Source organism: Antechinus flavipes, chromosome 1 (genome assembly GCF_016432865.1).
Source record: "Antechinus flavipes isolate AdamAnt ecotype Samford, QLD, Australia chromosome 1, AdamAnt_v2, whole genome shotgun sequence".
NCBI classification, from domain to species: Eukaryota; Metazoa; Chordata; class Mammalia; order Dasyuromorphia; family Dasyuridae; genus Antechinus; species Antechinus flavipes.
In genome coordinates, this window is record NC_067398.1 from 647,550,691 (window position 1) to 647,567,476 (window position 16,786).

At 43.1% G+C, this 16,786-nt stretch overlaps 1 protein-coding gene across 1 annotated transcript in view; it reads left to right on the plus strand.

Annotated features, from left to right (window-relative positions):
* Positions 1-16,786, plus strand: part of LOC127547955 (uncharacterized) — a 38,422-nt gene continuing 21,636 nt past the window's right edge. Inside the window, exon 1 of the mRNA XM_051975091.1 lies at positions 1-191. The gene's annotated coding sequence lies outside the window, so the exon portion shown is untranslated. The remainder of the gene's footprint in view (positions 192-16,786) is intronic.

Below are 16,786 nucleotides of genomic sequence, written 5' to 3' on the forward strand. Positions count from 1 at the left end.
AGAAGAGAGTGTGATAGAGACAGAGTGAGACAGAGAGTGCAAGGAGGGAGAGTGAGAGAAAGAGAGAGACTGTGTGTGTGTGTGTGTTTGTGTGTGTGTTTTTGTTTGTGTGTGTCTGTTCGTTCCATATCCTGATTCCTCACCCACTAAGGGATTGCCTTGTTTTTCGCATCTTCGAGAAGCTCTCAGAGGTAGGAGGATTTACGAACGATATAGACTATCCTGGGGATGGGGTTAGCCAAATATGTATAGAAGGAAGAATGAGGTCGTTGGTATTTTTTTTTGGGGGGGTGAGGTGTGTTATTTTGTGGGAAGTCGTGGTTTCTAGAGATCTGAGAGACATACCTTGTACCAGCAATAGGAGATGGACAAGATGGTGGTTCCTCTGTACTCAATGGGGGGAGCAGCTAGGATACAACTGAGATCATAAGAGAGAACCCTCTTCTGTAGACTCTGTTGCGGTAACTCAAACCATCAGAGACTCACTTCCAAAGAAAATAGCTTTTGTTGTTATCCTGAAGAAGCTTCTCTGTTCTTATGTAGAACAAAGACATGGGCCTGGGGCTTAGGAGGACCTGTGTTTCCAATTCAACCTCACACAGAGTTGAGTGTTGCTGAGGCAAACCATTTCACCTGCTTGCCTCCATTTCCTCACTGGGTGGTTGTAAGGATCCAACGAGATGGTATATTGGGAAAGGCTGTTGAGGACAGTGGAAAGGATGGAAGAGAGGTGCTTCCTCTCTTTCTTTTTCTCCTTGAGATGACCTCAAGACTGCCTCCAAATCCTCATTGTTAGAGCATTCAAACAATTCCTTCCATTGGGGAATCAAGCTGAACCGTGTGCATCCCCTTGGGTGGAAAGGAGAGGAGTTCTTCACCTCGTTCTGACAATTGACACTCTGACAACTATTCCATCTTTCTCCAAACCATATTTCAAATTCATAAACAAATTCTTTGCAATCTCAAAATGTATATGTTTTCCATTTCCTTTTGATTAGAGGAGGTGGACAAGTTTATTTATTGTACCTGGAGATATCCAATGTAGGTGTAAAAAATCCCTTTCTCCTGTAGTTGGGGAGCCAATCTGTCATTTCTTCTTAGAGAGGTCATGTGCTTCAAAACACTGAAAGGGTTAAGAAAGGTTAGTCCAGGGTAGGCCCACACTGTAGTTAGGACTTTGGCCTTAGGTCTTGTGCATCTGAGAATACAAATAGGAGAGAACTCTTTGGGGAAAGCAGCAGCAGGGATGGGAGCCCATGGACAGTAAGCCTGACAGGTCCACAGGATGTTGTGAAATCAAAGAAAATTGGAATGATTCTCAGAAATTTTGTGCTTTGGGCAGTCTGATAGAAGTTACCCGCTGTCCTGTCCGGTGGGACATCAACAGTGGGTCATAGAGTGGAGCCGGGGCCGAGGGGGAGCAAAGGCTCTGTAAGACAACAGTCTGTAAAACACGCCGTGTTTGGGAACAGGATCGGAGAGACAGAGAGGCAACTCAAGATTTAAGATGGTGAATGTCTCTGTTTAATGAATGAAGAGGGTTTAATTAAATATGATTTCGGAGTGGGGGGTTACAATGAGAAGAATGTCGGACCATAGGTGTGGCAGAAATCCTAGAGTATACTGTTATCTAAATCTTGGGTGGAGATGACACATTATCTAATCTCAGGAATTTAGGGTGTTTGCTACTCTTCTTAGCTCTTTGTCTCCTGCCTCCAAGGACATGGTCTCTGTCAGTGTTCAAGGACATGGTCTCTGGCATATCCCCCTTTCTTTATTTATATATAGGTGGGAGGCCTGTCTTAGGCTATGTGGCCGGCATCCATATTCAGTACCCAAGTAATCCGACCTTAAAAGGCCAGAAAAGGGCAGGACCCCTGTCTTAGGCTATGTGGGCGGCATCCGTCCCAGCACCCCAGTACCAAACTTCCGGGGTGTGCTTCTGGAAAACGGGCCCACAATAATCCCGTCATTGGGTGTTCCTGCAGCCAGAGGGTATGATGATCCTGAAATATGGGGCCACAATAATCCCGTCATTGGCTCACCCACAGCTACTGAATGCGGGGGGGGGGGGGGGGGGGGGGGGGCAATACCTGAGACCAGACCTTGTATGGATATGAGGAGGAGGTGGGGCAAAAGTGCTTAAGGCAAAGTGAATAGGAGCTAAGAGTTCCCATTCTTTCAGGTATATTGAAAAAATATAAATCCCAAGAGCAAATCAAAATCCCTATACATAACAGACTAATACAGTAGCATTTCCTAAAAAGCCCTCAAAACCTATCAGCAATGATTACATAGTTTTAACAAATCCATATCAAATCTTAAACACACAGTAATAGATGATCCAGGTAAGGTTTAACAGTCAGTCATCAACCATTCCCAAAGTCCCTTATATCAGTTCAAAGTATACTCGATGCAGGATCAAGTCCATGGTCTCATTTTAAAACTGCTGCTTCAGGCTGTGAAATGACAGGAGGCTCTCATTCCTTGCAGAGTGGGTGTGTTATGCTGGCAATCAAAGCTGATCAAAGCTGATCCAGGTTCCAGAAGCAAACCAATATCTGTAATTTGATCAAAATCTAGAACAAAAACACAAATCTAACACATAAAGATTGGATCAGTCTCAGATAGAAAGACTCAGTTCACCAGACTGTTGCAAAATACGAGGAAGCCAAAATGGATTGGCCAGCAGTTTCCTATGTGACGAGACGAGTTTGCTTTACAGGCCAAGCAAACGGCTGCAGTCTTACAGACCCTTGTTAATTGTCCACTTATCATGTAGAAACCTTAACGGAACAAAACACAAATATCTAGTAACAGACAGATGACCAGGCGAAATAGTTGCCCAAGCATTTAGGATACAATGATTACATATAACCAGACTGAAAATAGCAAGGCACGATATAATTGAATTGCATTAACAGTTCTACTGACCATTGCTCTGATCAGAGAGAGATCAGTTACAGAAGGAAAAATTCAAGAGCATAATTAACATAACATAAGCAGCTGAGTTTTAGCAGCTTATCAATCAATTGTCCCAGTAACTGTCACAGGGTGGAGCTTTAAAACTCCCAAATAGCATTAGCTAATTAACTCTAAGCCCAAAAACTTTTACCTCCAATAACAAATGTCATTAATCAAATTTCTGATAAATCTTAAACAGTTACCATAACCTTACAGTAATAACAGAAAGACATTTTGCCTCAGTTAAGTTCACAACTTAGAACAATTATCATATCTAGGTAGATGTTACATGAGTGAACATTATTCATACAAATCATTTTGCTTTTAAAATACCCAATACATAGAAAAATATCCCAAATTGCATATTGTCCATATCAAACATTTTCAAAAGGACAAAGAAAAAACCATTATGTTCAGGGGCCTTTAAATAACCTCAGGATGACCCAATACAATCAATTTAAACTTTATACAAAAAACCCAATTCCACATAAAAGAATTCAAGAAGGTTTTTTAACATAGCAATTAAACTTTTAGAAATATTCGTACCAAAGTATGGATCACATTTACGACCATTTTCTTTTAACCAAGAAAACTTTTATCTATCAAAAAAACAAGTATTCAATCAATTAACCTAAAAGAAAAAACTTCCCTCAGGTTCCCCACTCAATTTCCTACATGGGGATTCTTTTCAAGATTAAACCCATCAGTTTCCCAATATCAGGTTTCTTCCCAAATCCACCCATTTCCAACTTTCTCTTTCCCTCTGACTACATACTTAAACAATCTCCTTAAAGAACTTTCCTTCTCAGATACTCCTTTGGTAAAGTAGCAGAAGGCAGTGGGGGTGGGTGACTCCTTCCCCCACCTCTTCACCTACTCCCAAAAGTCTTTCTTTCACCTTCCTAACACCATGCGAACCTTTAATTTCCCTTGCAAATCAGTCCTTCCTAAATCACCTGCATTCCTCTTTCCTTTTCCCATCAAAAACCTGTAAGATTCAACCCTATAGTGAATAATAAACCTCCAAAAACCCACACGTCTAGCAGAGCTGGTTTTAAAGTATTAACTTATGTTAACAAATTTCAGAAGGTAACAAACTGAATCAAACTAATACAGCTGTTTTTAAAAGTTTTTTCTTCTACCACATTTCTTCTAACAGCGATTAGCATCTTATCTCTAGAGCTTTTTATTGCCCAGGCCAGGCTAACCTTGAATTTTATTGCGCTTTACTCTAGTAGGCTTTTCCTAAAAAAAATTTAAAATCACAAGCAAATTTTCCTTAATCATTGTTCTTAAAACTTAACAAAGCTTTTAAATCAGCAAAAACAGATTAGGGGCTTTTTCCAGGATTCCCCACCCTCAGAGAGAAGTTTTGTTTCCTTTTTCCCTTATCTCCCTTCTCACAGGCTGCTGCAGTCAGCCAGAGACAGAGAGAGAGAGAGAAAGATTTTTCAAACTTCTTGATATTTTCTAAGCCTGCAACACAGAGGCTGAATTCTTATCTCTTACAAGCTTATTTTAACTTTTAACACAGACACACACAGACAAACATGGAGCTCCAATTTACTATGCACAGTTGCAACGTTGTTTTCCAAACAACAACATAACAGACAAACCACACAGAACATAGAACATATATCACACAGACTACACAGTTATACAGATTCCATGACATTCAAGATTTTTTAAAGCATGAGAACAACAATTTTCTCAATCGTTGACACCCTGTCTGTTTCAGGAGCTGTTCAGTGAACTTGAGTGTTTCGATCTTCTCTTCAGGTTCCAAGGTGTCTTGGTCTCGTAACTGATGATAGAAGATGTGTCTTTTTGTGATCGCAGAATCTACTTGAGATTTAACGAAAGTGGTTAGTTTATTAAAGGCCCAAGGGCCAAAAGAAAGGAGGAGAAGGAGTCCCACAAGAGGGCCGAGAATACTAGGGAGAAGAGTGGATAGCAAGGGGGAAGTGGAGAACCAGTTCTTATGCCAGGATTCATTTTTTTCTCTTTCCTGTTTTCTTTTTTCCAGACTGTCCCTAACTTTTTGTAGGCTGTTTTCAACAAGGCCAAGTTTATCTGAATAAAAGCAGCATTCCTCCTTGAGGGCTGCACAAAGACCTCCTTGTTGTAAGAAGAGAAGGTCTAAGCCTCTTCTGTTTTGCAGGACGACTTCAGCTAAGGATGCTACTGAGTCTTTAAGGTGTTTAAGTCCTGCTTGCAATTCCTGTAAATCCTTATCTATAGCAGCGCTCAATTGGGAATATTGTTTGTCATTTTGTATGAGGGAGGCTATACCCGTCCCTGTTCCTACCGCTCCTAGGCCAAGGAGGACGGTCAGGGTTAATGCAGTAAGGGGTTCCCTCCTGGTCCTGAAATTGCCAGTACTTTTTCTTTCCCAGATATCAAGGAAATCATCAGCCTTGTGTATATTAATATGAGGAAAGAGAAAGACAGAAACGCAGTAATCGCGTTTTTTGATAAAAGATCGGGCATCCAGAAATGTAGTAAGGCCAGCAGAGCAGGCAAAATACGAGCCGTCAGGAGCGGCCACATATTTGCCACGTCAGGTTGACAGGTATGGTGTGGTTGCAAACGCCTTCAAGCTGTTTGGGAGGAAGCATGTTAGGTCCTAGGAGACAAATTCCAATGAATTGATCAAAACTGTTCTGTTAGCCCAGTGGGGTCTTCTATCGAGGACCTCATTTCCTTCTTAAAGGCCCTGACTTCTGTGGTGCTCAGGGGAGCGTTCACAAATCCTATACCTCCCTGGGCCGAAGGAACCTCTCTTAAGGGATATAATTTAGGACTTGGGGTTTTAGTTCCCGGCAAAGGATAATTTCGGATATCTCTTTGAATTTGATCTAATTCCTTCCTTAAAGAGGAGAATGACTCTTTTTGGAGTCCAGGTGGGGTCAATCGAATTAAATCCTCCCGTGCCCTGAGGGGCCCAGGAGGAGCTGATGGGATTAAGTCCTCACCTTCCCCTTCCTAAAACCATGGCTTCTTCTGGGGGTGGGGATAAGTATGGAGGAGGGAGAGATAACAATGGGTCCCATTGCTGGGTCTTTAAAGTTTCCTCCTTCGTGTCCTTTACACTTGGACTCTTACTCAACATTATAGAAGCCCTGGAAAGCCATAGTGCTGCATATAGAACCTCCTCTGGATTAACAGGTTCTTTGTTATTAACACACAAATTCAGTATTTGGCACACCCAATCTTCAAGGGAGCCAAATTTAGGCCAAATAGTGCCTCCACCAATGTCTTTGTCACCCCAGACAAAGCAGCAATACCTATCATCTTTTTCTTGCTTTTTCCTTTATATTTTGGCAGTTTGTTTCAATTACTTAATTTGTTTCCCAAGGGACTATCTACCGGTATTCTCTGATCATTTTTCTCATTTCTCTCCGCGAGGGCTGGCTGGGACTGGGCCACACCCATTGAATTTGGACGGAATCTAAATTCCAAAAACACCCAAACACGCCAATTGTCGCCAATTGACTCCAATCACCCTAGAAGGCCTAGCCAAGCCTACCTGTCCAGAGACCTAGAGTTTAAGACTCAGGGCCTCACAGCATCCTATGAGCGACAAATCCCCCCAAGACTGCCAAGAGTCTCCCAGCGAGCTCAAATTAGCCCGGCCATTTGAGCCGCAAGTCAGGGGCCTAGCCCTGCCTTCCATCAACATACAGTGTAAAAGGCCGGTCATCTTTCTCAAAAGGCAAGGTGGGAGTGGCCCCAAGTACTTGGGCGAAGTAAACCTTTAGATAAAGAAACTCTAGCCCCAGGAAATAAAAAGCTTAGCAGCAACCATAGTGTGGCCACAAATTAAAATAGCTACTTAAGGCAGTTTTACTTCTGGTCTATGCAGTCACACCTGAACTCAAAAACTCCCAGCAAATATTAGCTGCAGTCCCAAAGGATTTTATCTTCTACATCAGTTATCATTAATCAAGGACTACAGATAAAATCTAGTTCAAGAATCACAGTAAAGGGTTTACAGCTTATACAGCTATCTTTCTTATCTAAGTAGACAGTTTTAAATTTAACATTACACAGATCTTGAAGTTCACAAGTAACTGAACCAAACTTCATATAACTTATTGCCCAACAGAGATGACAAATTTTAAGGCATAACTCAGTTACAAATTACCCAATACCTCTAGAAAACACACCATCTAAGTAGGAAGGTAAACTATCCCATCTTAGTCCCTCAGCATCTCAAATGGGGGAGGGAAAACAGGGAACAACTCTAGAGAACATAGAAAAGCATAAGGGAAAGACAGACTTCTTTCCTAAAGGTATTCACCGAATTCTTAAATGGCTTCAGTTTCTCTCATTAACTCATTTCTTGCTGCAGTCAAGGAATGAGGGGAGAAAGGAAATAAAAAGCCATCTTCCAAAGAATTTAATTTGCCTTGACCTGAAATTTTATTCCCCAGCCATCATTCAAAGGTCTTTCTTGAAGCTGCAACCTGGCCAGGGTTGGAGCCCAGGAAAAAAACCCTTTGTTGGCAGGGACATAGAATGCCAATCCAGAAGAGAATAGAACCAGAACCGAGGGTACTAAGAGCAAAAGGTCTTAGGACTAAGAAAATTAGGAGCAAAAGAGTTCCCACCTGTAGGGTTAGGTAGGAAAGTGTGAGACAGACAGACCTAGCCTGGCTTACCTAGATTATCTCTCCATAAGCAGCTAAGAAAGTTTTAAGTAGTGCCCTGAGGCTAAGAAAAAAACCGAGAGCAGTTTAAAATCCCGTCTTTGTAGACAGCCTTGTGAGCATGCGAAAGCGTAATTCTGAGGCTTCTACAGATGCAGGATGACCAAATCAGGGAAACTGAGTCCCGTTTAAATGTATGGGACGAGCACACGTCCTGAGGGCTAGAAGCTGCGGCTTTAAGAGCCAGGTAAAGGTCTGGAAGGGGCGCGGCTCACTTGTCCAAATTGCTAGCAAACTTCTATTTTAAAAGTTGGTGACAATCTTTCCGGAGATTTGAGAAGATTTGGATTGAGTCCCCAATCTCCCCACTGTACAGTAACCCCAAGAAGGGGACAGGATAGGAGCATTTAAACGGCAGGTTGCCAAGCCACATGGGAGAGGTCCGAACCAGGCCTCGAGTTCTACACTCCCCACTCCATGGAAGAAGGGGGAGGAAAGGCCAGAACGAGGGTGGGGGAGGAAGAGATGCCATCTTACCCAGCGCAGTGCGTCTTGAATGGCGAGGGCTCCTCTGGCGATTCCACGCTGGAACTTGAAGGCAGGGCAGCTCATCTAAGCCCCCAAATCTTGCTGGGAGAGCAAAACCTGACGGGAAGACCGCTTACTCCTGTCCAGGGAGTAGCTGCCGTGGGCAGAGACATTCTCTAAACTCACCCCAATTTAGTGACCTTTCTCCTCGTGGCTACAGCCTGACCATTAAAGACTCCATTGCATTTAACAGTGGCATGGGAGAAGGGCTCAAACACAGCTCCTCTTACGTTTCTCCGGCTATCTCCCCAGAACAGAGCAAAGAGAGCGCTGGCCTGGGACCCCCGAGAAGGGTAAGGTCCCCAGAACGGCCACATGACCACTCTTTGGTCTGGGGTGGTGTTAAAGAGACACTTCCTCTCGTGTCTCAACAGTTCCTGCTGGAGAGCAGGACTATCTGGTGACAGAAAAAAATGATTAGAAATGCATTGATATGCAAAGGAAGGGCCTTTCTCTCTCCAAAGGATTTGGACAGAGGGAGTTTCTTCAAGCAAAGCATCTGCCCCAGGACAGACTTTAGGGGCAGGGGAGTGTCTAGATCAAAATAGCAGCCCTTTCACCTGAAATGGAAGTAGGGTGAGACGGAACACAGATATTCTCCCCACCACCTTTAGAGATAGAGTGAGACCAAAGAAAGAGCGCAGATTCTTCCCGGAAGAATACTGCCTGAACAGCTCAAAACCCAGATTGGTTCTGAGTGTGCCCCAAATGTTGAGGTCTAGCTTTGGGGTATCTAAACGAAATTAGGGTTAAGGTCTAGTGGCAGGTTTGGGGTATTTCAAGCGAAAAGGATCTATGGACTGCGCAACATATTTTCTTTGGAAAGGGGCCACTGGTCAAACCAGACTGGAGTGTTTTGATCTTGTCCGCCTGCAGGCTGGGCGGACCAGTGGCCCTTATAAAAAATGGTTCTGAAAACCAAGGCCAGCACGGCCAGGGTGTGGCTGTACTTGTAAAGGCTGATTGATACCTTGGTAATTTTTCCCTAATCCTTGTTGAGGGAGAAAACCCTGGCTTAGCATTTGTCTTGTGACTACAGAATTGGGGCTGCACATAAAAATACCCATTTGTGAGAGAATATCTCTTCCCCATAGGTTAATAGGTAGATTAGGAACTATGTAAGGGCGGACAGTGCCCGTGTTTCCCTCAGCGTCTTCCCAAGTTATCTGAGGACCCGGGGGTAATTGCCGAACCCTGCCGTTGTTAGAGGCTCCTTCAATGACTTCATTAATTAATGCCCAGAGGGGGAAAACATTTACAACATTCGGCCCTTCTTGTTTTAGCAAATTGTTTAGGTCTCGGCCAACCTTCTGCCATTTCCCGGGGTGTATTTCAGGGCCATTTATAATAAACCAAGGACAGACCTTATCTATGTATATAAAGAATTTTATAAGGTCCTTCTTTTTTACTTTTATGCCTCTTTCCTTAAGATTTCCTTTAAGATCTTTAAGGAATATTTGTTCTTTAGATAAATGCGATCCCATAGTACCGACAATCGAGAAAACTTACCTCTTCCCTTACGGGGTTCCGTAGAGACCGTGAATTCTCTCGCGGAATGCTCAGGAGCGATCTATTGGGCCGAGGTCCACTTCGAGCCCCACCGTTGGGCGCCAGTTGTCCTGTCCGGCAGGACAGCAACAGTGGGTCATCGAGTGGAGCCGGGGCCGAGGGGGAGCAAAGGCTCTGTAAGACAACAGTCTGTAAAGCACACGTGCTTGGGAACAGGATCGGAGAGACAGAGAGGCAACTCAAGATTTAAGATGGTGAATGTCTCTGTTTAATGAATGAAGAGGGTTTAATTAAATATGATTTCTGAGTGGGGGGTTACAATGAGAAGAATGTCGGACCATAGGTGTGGCAGAAATCCTAGAGTATACTGTTATCTAAATCTTGGGCGGAGATGACACATTATCTAATCTCAGGAATTTAGGGTGTTTGCTACTCTTCTTAGCTCTTTGTCTCCTGCCTCCAAGGACATGGTCTCTGTCAGTGTTCAAGGACATGGTCTCTGGCAACCCGCCACAGCAAACCAATGAACTTTACAGGTTCTGCTTTCTACTGACAGACACTTTGCCTACAAGGTTCCATCCTCTTGTTTTTCTATTGACATAGAAGGGAGTTTCTCAGTTGCTGCCTTTGGGTTACTTTGAATGATGAGGAGAGAGGAAAGAAGGGATGGAGAAAGGGGGAAACAGGGAAAGGGACCGTTACGAATGGATCAAACTGGATAAAATGGGGGAAAAAAGGATTTTTATCAATTGTGTTGAGGCTGGCTCTACTGTAAAAACACATAGGATGATGAAAGGCAATAGCTGGCTGTGCCCAGTGAGCTGTCCGGGCTTTCTTGTACTGCTTGCTGCTCCTTTAGCTGGGAAGATGGGGTAGTTATTGGAACCAAAGCTTAGTGTTAATTTGTTGACATTTTCTTCCCTCAGGAATTCCCTCGGCTTCAACATGGGGAAGAGAAATCGAATATTGCCCCACAGTGAGAATCAATTAATCAACAAACATGTAGCCATACTTGTTCTTTTATCAGTCACTATATTAAAGGAGGAAGAGACACCCCAAAATTCATTCTAAGAGGAAAGGCCAAAAGCTCACAAACAAGAATATGCCAGATAAATCTAGAGGATAGAAAAGTAATGTGTCAAGGCATGATCCTAATGGAACAATCAGGTTAACAGAAGAGGTTAGGAGACAGGGGAACAGGGTGAACTGGTTGCTAGCTCCGTGAGGGAAGAAAAGAAGACCTCTGCGGAAAAAAGGTTGAGTAAGGAATTCAAAGATGCCTAACTCGATGGATCCTATGTGGGCTAAGCAAAGGGAGAGTGGTGGCTGCCTGAGCCGGCACAGCTGGTGGACAGAAAAGGGAATTTCAGAAGAGGGCAGAGAGTGCAGGACAAAGAACAGGTTCTGTTTTGGACACTTGAAGCTTCTGGTGCAGTTGGGCAAATGGGACAAAATGTTCAAGAGATATGATGTGGGAATTTGGGAAGAGAGCTCAAGTGAGAGACTGAAGCAGGTTCAATCCACCTGGGAGTGGTTAAGCTTGATGTGATAACATTGCGACCTAGGAGAATGCTTTCAACTGCTTAGGACATGATCAATATTCTGAGAGGTAAAAGGAGTATCCATAGTCAGAGGGTAAGGGGTATGAGTGGAATAAGAGGGGATAATATCTTTTTTAAAAATGATGGAAAGGCCTGCTATAGGAATGTACAGGAAGAGGGGAAAAGAGAAGTGAATGGTGTAAATGATCTACCATAAGAAAGAGAGGCTAGAAAAAAGTTTTCTCATCGAATGGAAGAGGGAGAGGAGAAGTTGGTTGAGTGAACCTTATTCTTAGTGGTTTTGGTTCAGATAGGAGGTACCATAAATACTGAATAGGGACATGGAACTCTATCTTAGCCTGCAGGAAAATAGGAGGGGAATGGAATATGGGAAGGGGAAGATGATAAAAGAACAGGTCATTTTGGGCAAGTCATTGATCAGTAATGAAACACTTTTGAGGAAAGAGACTGAAAAGAAAGAGAATAAATGGGGGGAAATACAATTATCAACGGTAAACGGAAAAACCATTTTTGAAACCCATTTCTCTGATGAAATATCATTGTTCTCTGGGAAATGATGAGCAGAATGTCTTCAGGGGGGAAAAAAAACCCTGCAAAGTCTTCCTTGAAGAAGGTAAAATATGCCCTATATGAAGTGACAGCAATGTTCTGGGCTGACCATTTGAAAATGATTTGGTTTTTCCCAGTAGCACAATCATCTACAACTCCTCTGAAGGACTTAGACAAACAAAAAAATCGTATCGATTCACAGATTAGGAATAATTATATCTGAATACAGATAGAAGCATTCTCTATTTCTCTTTTGATCGCTCTACTTTTCACTTAATTTTTCTTGAGGTGTTTATTTTTCATTAAGGTGGGAGATGTATGTTTTTATTCACAACTTTGATGGAAAAGTTGGCCTAGTTTGAAATGTGGTTTCTTAATTGTGGGTGGGAATCCGGGAAAGAAGCTAGAAAGCAAAAATCTTAAAAACAAATGTAAAAGGAAAAAATGTGAATGGAACTAGGGGACAATATTCAAGAAATTCAATAAAAAGCCAAAAGTATCTTCCCTTTTCTACTTTGGAAGTTCTAAGAGTAATTTTGCATTTTAATTAGTAAAACTCAACTGAATGAGAATGTGAGAAATGACAGTGCAGAGTTTAGAAAAGTGAGAAAGGGGGAAGAATGAATGGAGGCCAGAGTCAATCCACATTATCTGCTGTGGGCCAAGCTCCATAGTAAGCACTGGGGGGATGCAAAGAATGGCCCAAGCCGGGCTCTGGTCCGGAGGAGCTCCCAGTCTAAGGCGGTGAGCCCCTACAAACAACTGTACAAACAAGAGGGTTACCAGAAAAATAGGAAGGAATGAAGTTGTCTCTTGGGCTTCCTCCAAGTATGTGAACGAGGGAGAGCATATGCAAGAGCACACTGACAAGGGTCCGGTTGTCCTCCAAAGGCCAGGGATCCCTGGGGGTAAATCCTAAACCGTGAGCCGCTCCTATCTTTCCCCCGCCCAAATCTGCTTGCCGATTCCTTCCCCTTTGTTCATATGGTCCCTTCTTCATTCACAGACTTGGTCCCGGAGGAGAAGAGCTTTTTCCAGAAGGCCAAATCCCTTTTCCCAGGTCCCCCTCATCGGGTTACTCCCTGCTCCTCAAGCAGTGATGAGCAAGTGCTGGATGTGGAGGGCCAGAACGGCATCCCGGCTGCCGCCTCAGCAAGGCAGGAGGAGGAGGTAGCGGGCCCATCCTGGGGGCCAAGTTCAGCTTTGGCGGCTCCTTCAACTTCGCTGTTAGTTCCCTTGGTTCTGGAGGAACTATTCCCTCCTGGTTTGCCCAGGGTCCTTGAGAAAGTCATGCAGGCCTGGGCTGACAAGAGCGACAGGGACACAAGATCCGAGACATCCTCCTCCGAGATCACCTCGGAATCCTCTTCCAAATGGGACCAAGGGGACGATTCTGAAGCCGAGGAAGAACAAACGCGAGTCATCTCGATCAAAAAGACCTTTGGTGATCCAAGCAGCAAGAAAGTGCATCCAGCCCCTCCCACAGAATGCACCACGTGCCAGGAAATGCCCCACGAGCCCTCCTTCAATTGGCCCCTAGCAAAAGATGCTCAAGGCCAACAAGAGAGCCCAGCCTCTTCCCCCGCCAAAGGCAGGCAAGGGCTCTGGAAAAGGAGAGGCAAAGTCCAGCCAGCCTTGGATGCCAAGTCTAAAACAACTCCGAGGACGGACCGCGAGCAATCCTCTTCAAGCGCCCAGAGACAAGGCCGCAGAAACCGAGGTCGCTTTCCAATCTTTTGGAGAAATTTATTCTCTGGAGGACTGTAGGGAGGGCTTGGAGCCTAGACTCCAGTTCCAGCTCTCCCCATTTCCCCCTCCCCCCCAAAGAGAAGAAATGTGTGAAGGGACCCCTTTCAATCAAAGATTCGAGGTAGCACAGGGGTCCTCCAGACCAACCAAAAAAGTGAAGAAAGCCTCTGGGCTGGACGTGAACGTGTGTGAAGTGGCAACATGTGGGGGCTAAATCCACAGAAGAAGTGGGGACTCCTGGTCTAGCTGGGAGGGGCTGGAGCCTCAGCAGAAGCACAGAGTGTTTTATCTCCCAAACTCTCTGAGAGTCAAGTTGAAGTCTGAGAGCTGGAGGCCTGAGTGAAGCTGGCCTGAGTGGGATGGCAGCCGGGCCCAGCGGTGCCACTGACTACCTGAAGACCTGGCCCTGGAAAGAAGGAACCAGCCGGCAGTGGGTACAGGGCCAGTGGGGCAAGGATGCAGCTGGCTGCCACGATTTGTAGGAGAGGGGACCTCTTGCTTTAGGGGTTCCTGGTCAGAGATTTTGGACGTTCTCCTCAAAAGGAAACACTGAACAGAAGCTTGAGGAACTTTGTCACACACCACAATTAGAGGTGCTTAACATTCTTTTTTACAAAATTGCACTTGCAAAGAAGCCTCCCACCATTCAGATATATAGTAGGAACAGGAAAAAGGAGAATTCATCTTCAGAGGTGGACATTTAAGCAAAAAAGTTTTTACCCTCAAAAGAAATGTGCAATTGCTGCAAACCAAAAGGAAATAAATAGAACTACTCAAAAAAAAATGTAAAAATCAAAGGAAATTGAGGAAAATGTAACCAAAAAAAAAAAAAATCACTCCAAAGAAGAACAAAATCATATGGGAAAAAAAAATGGAAACAAGTCTGCAACCCAGGATAGGAATCTCAAGATGAAAATAATGCTTTGAAAAATTTAGATCAGCAAAGGGATGCCAGGGAAATGCTGAAAATCAAGAAATAATCAAACAAATTGGCAATATTGGAAATAAATAGAACAATGTGAAAGCTAAAAGACAGAGCTGGAGAACAGATTAGAAGAAAATAGAAAAGCATAGAAATTGAGTCCCGGAAAAGTGTGACCATAAAAAGAAACTTCCAAGAAGGAACCAGCCCCCAATGGATACAGAGGCAGTGGGGCAGGGTTGCAGCTGGCTATCAGTATTTGCAGGAGAGGGAAACCCTTGCTCTGGGGTTCCTGTTTTGGGGGTTTGGGAGTTACTGGTCACAAGGAAACACTGAAGGGAAGCTTGAGGAACCTTCCCCACACACCACAGAGGTACTCAATCTCTTTTTGAAAAAATGTATCTGCAAAGAAGAATCCCACCATTGAAATATATTATGGGAACAGGGAAAAGGAGAGTTCATTTTCAGACACTTAAGTAAAAAAGCTTTTACCCCAAAGAGTAATGTGCAATGGCTGTAACCCTTAAGAAAATATGTAGAACTTAAAAAAGAATTTAAAATCAAATGGAATGGACAGAAATGTAACCAAAAACAAACCTGTCAAAAAAAAAAAAACCCTCAAAAAGCTTATGGGAAAAAAAGGAAACCAACTTGCAATGAGGAAAGGAGTCTCAAAATGAAAATAATTCTTTGAAAAATGAAGATTGGCGATGGCAAGCCAGGGAATTGCAGAAAAATCAAGAAATAACAAAGCAAATTGGAAATAAATAGAATGTGGGGAAAAATCTGAACAGAAACGAGTGCAAGGGATAATATGGTAAAAAAAAAATTACCCAGGCATGGATTCTGTCAATATAAAGTAATTATTAAATAAAATTTAAAAAAAAAAAGGAAATAAATAGAATGTGAAACATAAAAGATCTGGAGAACAGATTAGAATAGAATAAAAGTATAGAACTAGACTATGTGCAAAGTGTGATCCAAAACAGAACCTTCCAAGAAGGAAGCAATGAGTCCAGATACAGTGGGCCATGGATGCAGTTGGCTGCCAGTCCTTGCAGGAGAGGCGAGAGCTTGCTTTGGGGTTCCTGGTCAGAGAGTTTGGGGTTCCTGGTCAGAGGGAAACACTGAAGAGAAACTTGAGGAACTTTCGCCCCACACCACAATTAGATGTGCTAAACCTCTTTTTGAAAAAATGCATCAGCAAAGAAGAATCCCACCATTGAAATATATTATGGGAACAGGGAAAAGGAGAATTCATCTTCAGAAGTGGACACTTAAGTCAAAAAGTTTTTACCCCAAAGAGAAATGTGCAATTGCTGCAAACCAAGAGAAAATATGTAGAACTACTCAAAAAAGAATTTACAAATGAAATGAAATTGAGGAAAATGTAACCAAAAAAAAAATCCAAGAAAAACCAAAAGCATATGGGAAAAAAAGGAAACCAACTTGCAAAGGAGGAAAGGAATCTCAAGAAAAAATAATTCTTTGAAAAATGAAGATTGGCAATGGGAAGCCAGGCAAATGCAGAAAAATCAAGAAATAAAACAAATTGGAAATATTGGAAATAAATAGAACAATGTGAAACATAAAAGATCTGGAGAAGAGATTAGAATAAAATAGAACGATGGGACTACCTGAAAAGTGGGACCAAAAAAAGAACCTTCGAAGAAGGAACCAGTCCCCAGTGGGTACAGAGGCAGTGGGCCAGTGATGCAGCTGGCTACCAGTCCTTGCAGGAGAGGGGAGCTCTTGCTTTGGGCTTCCTATTTTTGGAGTTTGGGGATTACTGGTCAGAGGGAAACACTGAAGGGAAACTTGAGGAACCTTCCTCTCACACTACAATTAGAGGTGCTTAATCTCTTTTGTAAAAAATGCATCTCCAAAGATGAATCCCACCATTGAAATATGTTACGGGAACAGGGAAAACGAGAGTTTATCTTCAGAGGAAGCCATTTCAGTAAAAAAACCTTTTACTCCAAAGAGTAATGTGCAATGGCTGCAACCCCAAAGAAAATGTGTAGAAGAACTCAAAAAAAGAATTAAAAAAAATCAAATTGAGGAAAATGTAACCAAAAAAAATCTCTCCAAGAAAAACCAAAAGCATATGGGGAAAAAAAAGGAAACCAACTTGCCAAGGAGGAAAGGAGTCCCGAGATGAAAAGAATTCTTTGAAAACTGAAGATTGGTAATGGGAAGCCAGGGAAATGCAGAACAATCAAGAAATAACAAGACCAATTGTAAACATTGGAAACAAATAGAAGAATGTGAAACATAAAAGACAGATCTGG